Here is a 12,192-nt window from a genome sequence, read left to right as displayed (position 1 = left end):
ACTCCCTCTCTATTCTGCATCACCCTTGCACTTGGATTTGTACCCCTTTATTCACCCCACCCTCAGTCCCACAGCACTTATGTCCACATCTGTAGTTTATTTTATTGTCTGTCTCCCTCTCTAGACTGTAAACTCCTTGTGGAAAGGGAGTGTGTCTACTAACTCTGTAATATTGTACTCTCTCAAGCATTTAGTATAGTTCTCTGCATACAGTAAGTACTTAATAAATGCGATTGATTGATCAATTTGCATGCTATATTCTGAAAGGCCAAACTCCAGACAGATAATTCACAAACTTAATTGACTAGGGTGACTTTTGCAAAGAATCTCTGGGAGAGATGGAATTGACTGGGATCTTCTGAAGTGGCAGAGATACTAGCTTCTCCTAGAGAAGGGAGGTGGGGTCTGGGACCCCTGACTGCTGATGGCAGGGCCTGGCACCACTCTGATGTCTCCTTTCCCCTGACTAAGCTAGAGTGATGTCCCCTGGACAACCCTCCCCTACCTCCTTGGTAAGCAGTCAGAAAAGTAAAAAAAAAGACAAAGTATACGTATAGGGGAACAGAGTTCTGTTACTTATCTAAGGGAGATGGGAGATCTCAGTAGGTGGGAGACCCCTGGTGCTCATTGATTCCTTACCTCCTCCCATGTCCCCCAGAGAGGAAACACCCGAGTTCTAGTTTCAACTTTGCTGTTGATCTACTGTGTGACCGTGGACAAGAGACTTAACCTCTCTGGTCCTCATCCTCAGTTTGTTGTTCTGTAAGACGGAGTTAAGTTTCTGCCCTTATTCCACTCCCTATTCCCTGCAGGGGAGGTTAGAGGGTTGTGGCTGGGATTACACAGGACAAGGCATATTTTTGGAAAGGAATTTTCCATTAGAAAGTTCCTCTTGTGACTCAAATCTGTCCGAAAGAAATCCAAGCCATGGCACTAAATCAACCCTTGCCAAGAGCACACAGTGCAGATGGTCCAATATCCATATCTTCCTGGGCTGAACTCAACAGTCATATCCTTCTTTCTTCTTTTTCCCCAAAGGGTCTTCCTGTCAGCTTGCAGGAGAAGGAACAGAGATCATAAGGGTCAGTCAGCAAGCCTGCCCTGTGGGCACATAGTAGGAAGGGATCTGCAACCTCTGGCTTTTCTTGAGGCTGAGGCTATGTACCCCCTCCGCCCACCCCAGCTGAATACCCCAAAAAGTGCAGTGCCGCTATACTGCTCACGGCACTGCAACCACAACCCACCTAAAAGTCACAACTGAGGGAGAGAATCTGCAGCAAACAGACCACCCAGGGGCCTCTGCTAGGTGAGGTGGGTAGGCTTCAATCCCCAGAAGGCCACGGGACCCAATCACTGGAGCTGGGGGCAGGGCACTACTAGCGCTGAGCCATTTTTTCTCTCTCCCCTCTACACTCCCCTCCTTTCCCCATCTCTCTCCTCTCCTCACCTCTCTCTTCCTCTCCCTTCTTCCTTTTTCCCCTCTTCCTTCTCCCTTCTCCCCTCTTGTGCTTTGTCCCTTCCCCTCCTCTTTCTCATCCCTGCTGGCAGCAACAACTGTTGCTATGAAGCAACATTGTGCTACACAGCACAATGACGTCCTCACATTACACCATATGCAGCGTGATGTAATGTTATGTTGTGTCATGGGGAGGGGGCAAAAATTGAAGGGTTCTTGATGTGCCAGCTCCTCAAAGATTTCCTTTTCTTTTGCTCTTCTGCCAACAAAGGTTGTCGACCCCCACATCAGAGGCTCCTGATAGAAAACAAGTACAATCCCTGACCTCAGGGACAGTCCCTATACATATGGACAAACAGACACAGTGATGTCAGGGATGAGGTGAGGGGTTGAGGGGGAGTCACAGAAGGGGCTGGCAGATTGGCGAGCAGGTGGGCTGTATCCAGGGAGACCACCTGGAGGAAATGGCCTTGTGCTGTGGCATAAACTTGGGGGGAATAAAACAGCATGGCCTAATGGATACAGCATGAGCCTTGGAGTCAGAAGGACCTAGGTTCTAATCCCAGCTCCGCCACTTGTCTGCTGTGTGATCTTGGGGAAGTCATTTCTCTTCTCTGTGCCTCAGTTACCTCATCTGTAAAGTAGGGATTGTGAGCTCCACGTGGGACATGGACCATGTCCAACCTGATTAGCTTGTATCTACCCCAGCGCTTAGTATGGTGCCTGGCACATAGTAAGCACATAGATACCATAGGGGGAAAAAAAGAATGATAGGCAAAAGCAAGATGGTGCTTTATGCTGCTGGAACAGGATGGGCTGGGGCTCGGAGGTGAGAGAGGGAGGGCCTGTCCTAGGGGCTTCAGGTGGAAAATCCTGGGGGCCATGGCCAGAAACCTGAGTTGGATCCAGTCTACAATGGAGCTGGCCCACTGGCTAGGAGTGGGGGATATCGGAGAGAGGGAGGAGCTGGAGGAGCCCAGACACTTGGGTTTTCTTCCAGCTCCTTCCCCTTCCCAAATTCTGACTTTTCCCCTCCCTCCAGGCTTTACTAGTAGTAGGAGCAGCAGCATTTATTGAACATCCCCTTGGTGTGGTGCACTGTACTGAGCACTTGGGTAGGGCAGAAGATGAAGTAACATATTTCCTGCCCAGGAGGAGCTCCCACTCTAATAGTGGAAAAAGACATAAAAATATTTACCACTAGAGCAGTCTAAATAAATCACTGAATATTTATATTCAGTATATATATATGAATATACATACATATATATACATATATATGTATATGAGTATATATATGAGTATATATATATATATATATATATACATGAGTGCTAAGGAGGGTATGACTAAGTTCCTAAGTGCTACAGTTGGCTGAAGGGATGAGATGATTCAGGGTGCTGGGAAATCAATCAGGAAAGGCTTGCTGGAGGAGGTGGGATTTTAGAAGGGATTTGAATGTGGGGAGAGCTGGGGTCTGATGTGGGGAGGTGCCCCCCAAGCTCCAGGCCCAAATGGTCACAGCAGTGTGGGCAAGACAAGTCTGGCAAAGTGAGTGTAGAACCATGGCTTGTACATTATTCTCTCCTCTTCCTCCTCCTGATCAACCCTTCAGGCTGCACCCATGATCCTGAGGCCAGGGGGACACCACCCTCACCCCCACACCCACACACATCCCTTCTCCTCTCATCTCCCTGGGAAACTGACCGGAGTCCTAGAAAGCAGAAAAAAACATAAAATAACAAGATTTATTTCCAAGAAACAGCAAGGGAATTGAGAGAGGAGGCAGCTGATTTGGAAAGAGACGTCAGGCGCCCTACTGGCCCCCTCCATTTAAGTCCCCAATCACCTAGGTGTGTTCCCGTTGGCTAGAGTGTTTGTCAGGCTTGTCTGAGGGCTTGCCTAATGAGGAGGCTGGGGCTCTCACTTCCTGCTTCTATTGCTGTTTTCCTAGCTCTTCCAGGAAATGTCACCCTGCTCTCCTGTGTCAGCATCTGGGCCCAAAGCATCACCTGTTCCTGGGACCCCGGGCCAGATCCCGGCATCCCCACCACGTATACTCTGCACGTCCGCGAGTGAGCTTCTTGGCGGTGGGAGGCGGGGGGCGGGGGGGGGGGGAGGCAGTATCTGTTCTTCAGGCACTCCACTCTTTCTGTCTGTAGTAGTAATAATAGTAATAATAATAATTATGATGGCATTTGTTATGCAGTTACTATGTGTGAAGCACTGTTCTAAGTGCTGGGGGGGATACAAGGTGATCAGGTTGTCCCACGTGGGGCTCACAGTCTTAATCCCCATTTTGCAGATGAGGTAACTGAGGCTTAGGGAAGTGAAGTGACTTGCCCAAAGTCACACAGCTGACAAGTGGCGGAGTGGGATTAGAACCCATGACCTCTGACTCCCAAGCTCGGGCTCTTTCCACTGAGCCACACTGCCCTCCTCAATAATAGTATCTATTAAGCATGTAACATGTGGAGAGCACAGTACTAAGTGCTGAGAAAGAATACACAAGTGGTTATTTAGACCCGCTCTCTGTCACTCAGGGGGCTCCTCTGTCCATCCACCTGCCCCTTCCCCACTGCCCCCTGACCCCGGCTCAGTCCCTCTCAGCTCAGAGCTGGTCAGCAGTAGACTATACCTAGCCCCTCACCAAGCCACAGTTCTTAATACTGGAAAGGGTCCCCCGGGGTGAGGAGGGTGTGGAAGCTGGGGCATGTCATGGGACAGGAGAACTGAACTCACCAGCACCCCCTCACTCCCTGCCTGCCCCTCTTAGGGAATTTGGACGCTGCCGGGCCCCTTTCCGAGACACAGGCCTCTGCTCTGCCCCGTGGGCCCACAGCACCTGCTCTGTCACCATCAAGAACATCTTCGCCTTCTACAGGGCCTGGGTCACCGGGGAGAATCAGCTGGGACAGACCATTTCCCCTGCTATGTGCCTGCAGGGAATGAGCGTCGGTAAACCAGACTGGCTGGGGGGGGGGGCCCTGCCCTGCCTTGCCCCAGACCAGTGTCACCTTGGAACAGAGTTAGCGGTGCCTGGGGAGGTCCCAAGGGTCCCCGCCCAAGGGTCCCCAGTCCTGGCTGGAGTCAAAACAGAATCTGGGGGGAGGAGTCTGAGGGATGAACTGGGGAGCAGGGGAGAGAGTAGAACAATCCTAGTACTGTGGGCCCCCTGCTGTGGCCACAGATGGGGATAGAAGGCGGAATACCAAGGCAGCCCAGAGAGACTCTCCTTTGGCGGCCACTTCATTGCCAACCACTCCTTCTTCCTGGTCTCCTCCCACTCCAGGGCCCAGAATGCTGCCTTGAGTCCCAGACTAAGGGGGTACCGGGTAGGAGGGGGGCGGGGAGGAGGAAGGGGGTTGGGGAAGAGGTGAGGGGGTGGGAAGGGGACTGGGAGGAGGAAGGTGGATGGTTGGGTCCCCTCCCTCCCCCCCCCCACCCTTCTCTTCTGGTCCAGTGAGGCTGAGCCGACCGGAACTCAGTGCTGCTGCCCGCGGGACCTGCTGCCTGAAGCTGGTTTGGCAGCTGCCCTCGGGGGAGTTGCTGGTGGCTGGAGAAGCGCAGTACCAACTCCGCTACAGGGCTGGGCCGGAGGCTCCATGGGTACAGGTGGGGCTTCCCACACCTTGGGGAAGGGGCGGAAATAGAGGATACCCTGACTTGGCTTCTGTTTGCCTCCTCTGCCCTTTGCCCTCCTGGCCCATCTGCCCAGGCTCATTGTTCCAGACCTTTCGGGGCTGGCCAGTGAGGGGACGAGGGTGCCACTGTCTTCCCCAATAGCTCAATGCCATGGTCGCCAGCGATGCCCTGCCCATCTCCCAGGACATCTGTAGCCTCTCGCCATACACCAATTACTCGGTCCAGGTGCGGGCAAAGTACCAGAGTCCTGTCAGCTCCTGGAGCGACTGGAGTGCTGAGAGGGTGGCAGCCACTCTGCCTGCAGGTAAGGAAGGCTACCCTCCTCCTCTCCCTCATTCCCTGACCCATGCCGTTGGCTCAGCACCCTCAGCTGCTTTCTGCGGGGCCCCGGAATGGCTGGTTGTGCTGGTCCCGACCCTCCATCCCCACCTCCCTGTCACTCTCCAGCCCCCAGCCGGGGTCCCAGGCTGTGGAGGAGGATGGGCCCAGCCCACCCCAATGGGAGCCGGAAGGTGGTGGTGATGTGGAAGGTAAGAGACTGAAGACTTCAGCATCCATGGCGAAGGGGAAGAGCACCCAGAGTCCCCCCAAGCTCACTATCACCCTTCCTGTCCCCTTCCACTCCAAGTCTAGATGGGGCTCTCTGAATCCCACACTGGCTGCTGGGCATAGTTGTGCCAATCCCCAATCAATCCATAAATTGAGTACTTACTATGTGCAGAGCACTGTACCAAGAGCTTGGAAGAGTCTAATTCGACAGAGTTGGCAGACTTGTTCTCTGCCCACAATGAGCTTACAGTCTAGAGGACTGTAGCCCCAGGGGTGTAGCTCCCCCTCATCACAATGCCCCTTCCTCACTCCTGGCTTAGTTTGTAGCCCCCATGAAGGGAGGGAAGAATGCAGCTGTGGCTAACAGGGGAGTGCGGGGTAATTTGAGGGGTGAGAGGTGCCCGGTGTTCTGAGAGGGCCAGGACAGGGAGTGTAACATCTCCCTCTAGACTGTAAACTCACTGCGAGCAGGAAATGTGTCTGTTCTGTTGTTATACTCTACTCTTCCAAGCGCTTAGTACAGTGCTCTGCACATAGTAAACGCTCCATACGCTCCAAACGCTCCATTGATTGATTGACACACACTGACTAATGTGTGTCAATCAATCATTGGTATTTATGGAGCACTTACTGTGTGCAGAGCACTGTACTAAGCACTTGGGAGAATCCAATACAACAGTTGGTAGACACATTCTCTGCCCACAAGGAGCTTATAGTCTAGTGGGGGGGAGACAGACATTAATATAAATTACAGCTCTGAATATAAGTGGTGTGGGGCCGAGGGTGAGGTGAATAATAATGATGGCATTTGTTAAGTGCTTACTATGTGTCGTGCACCATTCTAAGCGCTGGGGTAGATACGAGTAATCAGGTTGTCCCACGTGGGGGTCACAGTCTTAATCCCCATTTTACAGACGAGGTAACTGAAGCCCAGAGCAGTCAAGTGACTTGCCCAAAGTCACACAGCTGATCAGTGGCGGAGTCAGGGTTCGAACCCACGACCTCTGACTCCCAAGCCCACGCTCTTTCCACTATGCCAGGCTGCTTCTCTGAATATCAAGTGCTTCAAGTGTCGCCCTCCCCTCACCTGGTTCTGTTTGCTGCCCTTAGCCCCTGACACCCCAGGAAGCCCTTGGGCAGGTCCTGGGGTATCGACTGAGCTCCTGGGTGGGCGGACGGGCAGCGCCCCCAGGCTGTGAGACGTTGGCACTGCACTGTACCTTGCTGCTGCCCGGGGAGGGCCACACTCTCCTGCTGTCGGCCTACAACGCTGTGGGAGAGTCCCCGTGCACCAAGCTGCTCATCCCACCCAGGGACACCCAGGCAGGTAGGGGAGGGACTGGGGAGACGGCCCCCCTGCGGATGTGGGTCTGACTGGCCGAGGCTTAGGTTCAGGCTCGCTCGGGATTGGGGAAGCTTGGGGCTGGGGGGCCTCGGGACTACTGCCCACTGCCGCCTTGCCAGCCATGGGAGGGACTTGGGCCACTCTTTCTCGAGCCCCCAGCTCTGCTCAGGTTCCCTAGGAAATGGGATGGGTCAGCAGGTTGGGAACAGGTCTTTCTCCAAGCGAGGAGGGTGCAGGGAGCCATATGCCCTCACCATGCACTGAGCTTGCACCCAGATCTCTCTCTCTCTCTCTCTTTCTCTCTCTCACCCCCGGTCAGGGCGGCTTTCTCCCCTGCCGGTCCAGGCCTGGCCAGGAAGTGGACCCAGCCTCCTCCTGCGGTGGGAAATCACAACCCGGCCAGCCCCGGCCTTTGTCTTTGAGTGGCGGAGCGCGTCAGAGGATCCAGCTGGCAGCTTCAGTTGGCACTATGAGACTGGCAACCTCACCCGCATCCGCTTAGCAGGTGGCCAGAGAGGGGTGCGAGGGTTGGGGGAAGTGGAGGCAGCTGAAGTCTGAGTCAGGGGTGGGGTGGGGTGCAGGCATGGAGTTTGGGAGCCTAGTGGAACTCTCCCAAGAAGCTGCTGCCTTGTCTTCCCTGCTCTGCAAACAACTCCTGAGCTGGGGGGCGGGGGGCAGGGAGGAATTCTAGAAGCCAGAACTCCTGGGCTCTATACCCTAGGCAAGGCATTCTGGGACAAAGTGTATCTTCTCCCTAGCCCCAAGAGAGGCAGATTCAGACATCATGAGCTCTGCCCCATGTGGAGTGCTCCATCCCACTATTGCAATTCATCCAGGGACCCTGGCTCAGCTATACCCTGTCCCCAAAGGTGGAGGAAAGCAGTGTGGACAGGTGGAAAGAGCCCAAGCCTGGGAGTCAGGAGACCTGGGTTTTAGTCTTGTCTCTGTGACTGGCTGGCTATGTGACCTTGGACAAGTCACTTCTCTGGGCCTCAGTTTCCTCATCTGTAAATTAGGGATTCAATACCTGTTCTTCCTCCTCCTTAGACTATAAGCCCCATGTGGGATAGGGATTGTGTCCAATCTGATTGTATTGTATCCTATCTACCCCAGGGTTTAGCATGGTTTTTGGCACATAGTAAGCACTTAACAAATACCAGTTTATTATTCATAATAATTATCATTATCATTATTATTATTATTAGAATGTGGGGGTATCAGGGAGTGTGTCTGTCTCCCTCCAGGGGCCTTCACGCCCGGACTCTTGTACCACCTGTCAGTCTTTGCCCTGAGCGATGGGGAAGTCTGGGCCATGGGCTCCGTCAGCACCTATGCCACCGAGCTTGGTAGGTGACTGGGGAAGCCAGGTGTTCAGATCCTCTGGATCTCTGGGGCAGGATCTGCTCCTGCAGGAAGCCTCCCCACCTGGGAGCAGCCCTTTTGGAGGGTGTGGCAAGTGTAACACTGCTCACAGGCATCCTCCCATGGGGTAACAGTGCTAGGGTCCCCAAATCTCTCCCTGCTGCTGCGAAGCTGGGCGGGGCTGGGGGTAGGAGGAAGGGTTTACGAGACTCCCTGGACTCTCTGCTCTCCCCCTTCCCCTACAGGGCATCTTCCCTCTCTCCGCCCCGAGATTTAACCCTTCCTTTTCCCGGCCGGCAGCTCCCTTCAGGGCTCCGGCCCTGCGCCCCACCCGCATCTGGAAGTCCCAGGTGGAACTGGAGTGGGAGGAACTACCCCTGGAGGAGCGAGGGGGCCTCGTCCGCAACTACACTCTGTCCTACGCATCAAGGGGCGGGGCCTGGCAGGGTAGGCCCCCCCCTTTCCGAAGGCCTGAGGGTGGGTTGGGACCCTGTCTGGTGACAGCCTGGAAGCCAGAAAGAAGTTAAGATGCGAAAGGGTTCAGGCTCGGTAGCCTGACCAGTCGGCCCAGGCCTCCCCTTTCCAGTTCCCTTCCCTCCTCATCTAAAGCCCCGCAAGGGTGTGGCGGGGCGCTGCCACAGGCCCACTAGCCAGCAATGGGTGCCCTCTGCGACTTAAAACCCCGGGAGGCGCCCCAGTTGAAAGCATTTGCTGCTAAGAAACTGCTAAGAGAAGCAGCATGGCTCAGTGGAAAGAGCACGGGCTTTGGAGTCAGGGGTCATGGGTTCGAATCCTGACTCCACCACGTGTCTGCTGTGTGACCTTGGGCAAGTCCCTTAACTTCCCTGAGCCTCAGTTCCCTCATCTGTAAAACGGGGATTAAGACTGTGAGCCCCACGTGGGACAACCTGATCACCTTGTATCCCCCCTGCGCTTAGAACAGTGCTTCGCACATAGTAAGCGCTTAATAAATGCTATCATTATTATTATTTGCAATCACGTGACCCCAGACCCCGCTTTCAGAGGGAAGTGCTGGCTGGGGTGGGGCTAACGGACTAAGGGGAGATTAAGTGGGCCCTGCTACATTCAGAACGGTGTGTCTTGGGGGGAGGCGGTTGGAAATCATTCAAGAGAACGTGGGGGGCTCCCTGCCATCCCCATTCCCTAACTTTTCTCTCCCCTCCCTCCCTCTCTCTCCCCCAGCTGTGGTCTTGGAGAGCTCCGTGCACTGCTATCTGATCCGGGGCCTGGCACCCCACTCCGTGCTGGAGGCCTGCATCACCGCCACCACGGATGGGGGCAGCACCCGCGGCCCCATCCTGGCCATCGAGACCAGGAGCACCGGTGAGGAACACCCCTCTCCCCATGCTGTACTCCACCATGGGCCTGCTGTGTGACCTGGGGCAAGTCACTTCCCTTCTCTGGGTCTGTTTCTGTAGCTGGAAGATGGAAACTCAATACCTGTTCTGTCCCCTCCCATAGACTGTGAGATTCAGGTGGGATACATGACAGATGCAATTATCTTGTACCCACCCCAGTGCTTGGCACGGAGTAAGCACTTAACAAATACCAAAATTATTATTAATAATAATGTTATAATAGTCATATTACTAATAAGGCTGAGAAGCAACGTAGCTCAGTGACAAGAGCCCGGGTTTGGGAGTCAGAGGTCGTGGGTTCTAATCCCAACTCAGCCATTTGTCAGCTGTGTGACTTTGGGCAAGTCACTTAGCTTCTCTGTGCCTCAGTGACCTCATCTGTAAAATGGGGATTAAGATTGTGAGCCCCACATGGAACAACCTGATCACTTTGTAGTCCCCCAGCGCTTAGAACAGTGCTTTGCACATAGTAAGCACTTAACAAATACCATCATTATTAATAACATTGGGTCTGGCACCTGTCTCTGAGGATCTCAAAGTACCACGTGGACATAGATCCCCTCTATCTCACCCATATCTTGAAGGAAGGAATGGCATTCAGGCACCCATAGGGAGTTGGAACCATGACAGAGATTGAAACTTTGGCATCCAGGGACATAACTCTGGGCTGTCATCTTCCTCCCTCCCCCTCACCAGGAGTTCTAACTTGTGTGTGTGTGTGTGTGTGTGTGTGTGTGTGTGTGTGTGTCTTCTCCCACACACATCCATCACAGATACTGGAGAGACTGAACTAGTGGCCTTCTGCACCCTGGCTGTGCTGCTGCTGCTACTGGTGATGGGCACCCTGGCCTGTGCCCGCCAATGTGAGCTGTACGTGCCCTCTGCCTTGGACCCTCCCCATTCATCTTTCCCCATCCCCACCTGGCACCAAAACCTGGTCAGGTGCCAGCTGAAGTGGGTGCACTCTCCCTAGCCTATCCCTCCCTGCTCTGTGGCCACCAAGGGGAGGGGGAGCCCAGCCCTGCAAAAACCCTTCCTCCCAACCTCCAAGCAAGGGTGAGGAAGGAAGGGGAGGAGCAGGCACCATGGTCCTCACCTGGCTTCCTCAGCAGATTCCAGGGCTACCTATGGCCCCAAGTCCCTGACCCAGCCCTCAGCTTCCTGGACACCTGGATTCCCCAGACCCCAGGCCTGGTAAGGATCTTTACTGTTGAGTCCTAATCATGCCTACTGCACTAGATTCTTCTCATAGTTAGGGGAGGGATTTAGTCTGCCTCCTCCCCCCAGTGTTGCCTCAGACAGTATTGGGTTCCTTGCTGCTGGGAGGGGCAGAAGATGCCCTCCCTGCCCTGGAGGGGCTCATAGTCTAACAGAGAGACAGTACACACAATAACACACCCACTGTATAAGGGGTTGGGGGAGGGACGGGGGAAGGAGAGGCACTTGGAGGGGCTGACAGATTGAGGGAAAAGGCAGGGTGCAGACAGTTTCTTGCAGTTTGGCCCCAGTTCCCAAGGCTGACACTAGACTGGGGCCAAACACCAAATCTTCAGTGGTACAAAAGTGCTGAGGGGAGGGAAGAGGAGGAGCTAGAATAATTGGTGGCACTGGAACAGGTGGAATTGATCTGGAAAGGCTTCCTTGGAGGAGGTGTGCGTTTAGTCATGCCCTGAATAAAGAAAGGGAGCTGGTTTTGTCAAAGTACGAGAGAATCCATTCTGGGCTGAGGGAACAGTGTGGGCAGCAAGCTCAGTGGTAGAAGCTCTGCCTACTGGGAGCCCAGTCAGGGAGATTTGGGGGGCTAGGTGATGGTCTCTTGGATTCTGGCCTCTAGGCCTAGGGATATGGAGACAAGGTACCTGGGACCTAATAATAATAATTGTGGTATTTGTTAAGCACTTATTGTGTTACAAGCACTGTAACAAGCACTGGGGTAGATTGAAGATAATCAGATTAGACATATTCCCTGTCCCACATGGGGCTCCCTGGGTAAGGGGGAGGGAGAACAGTTACTGAATCTTGGTTTTGAAGATGAGGAAGATGAGGTCCAGTGATTGCCTAAGGGCCTACAGCAGGCCAGTGGCAGAGCCTGGATTAGAACCCAAGTCTCCTGATTCCCAGGCCGCTTCTCAGAGGGCTGGACCCTGGGAGTACAGGGCTGGAGCTGGGCTCTCTGATGTCTTCCCCTGCAGGGCCTGATGACCCCCCCAAAGGAAACGACGCAGAAGCTCAGGGTGAGCTCCTCAAGCACCAGCTCCCCTGCCCTGGCAGATCTTCCTAAATGCCTCCCGGAATGGGGCTGGTTGGCTGGGAGTGAGGCCCAGTCACCCATACTGGGAATCCTTGCTGCAGGGCAGGGGTTCTCTCCAGAAAGTTTGCCACCCCCTCTACCTGGCCAGCGAGATCCTGGAATGGTTTACTCCATGGTGGCCCCCGCTGGGTACTGCCCTCCTCAA

Source organism: Tachyglossus aculeatus, chromosome X1, assembly GCF_015852505.1.
Source record: "Tachyglossus aculeatus isolate mTacAcu1 chromosome X1, mTacAcu1.pri, whole genome shotgun sequence".
Taxonomy (NCBI): domain Eukaryota; kingdom Metazoa; phylum Chordata; class Mammalia; order Monotremata; family Tachyglossidae; genus Tachyglossus; species Tachyglossus aculeatus.
The sequence above is the reverse complement of the archived record's forward strand: the minus strand, read 5'-3'. Positions refer to the sequence as shown.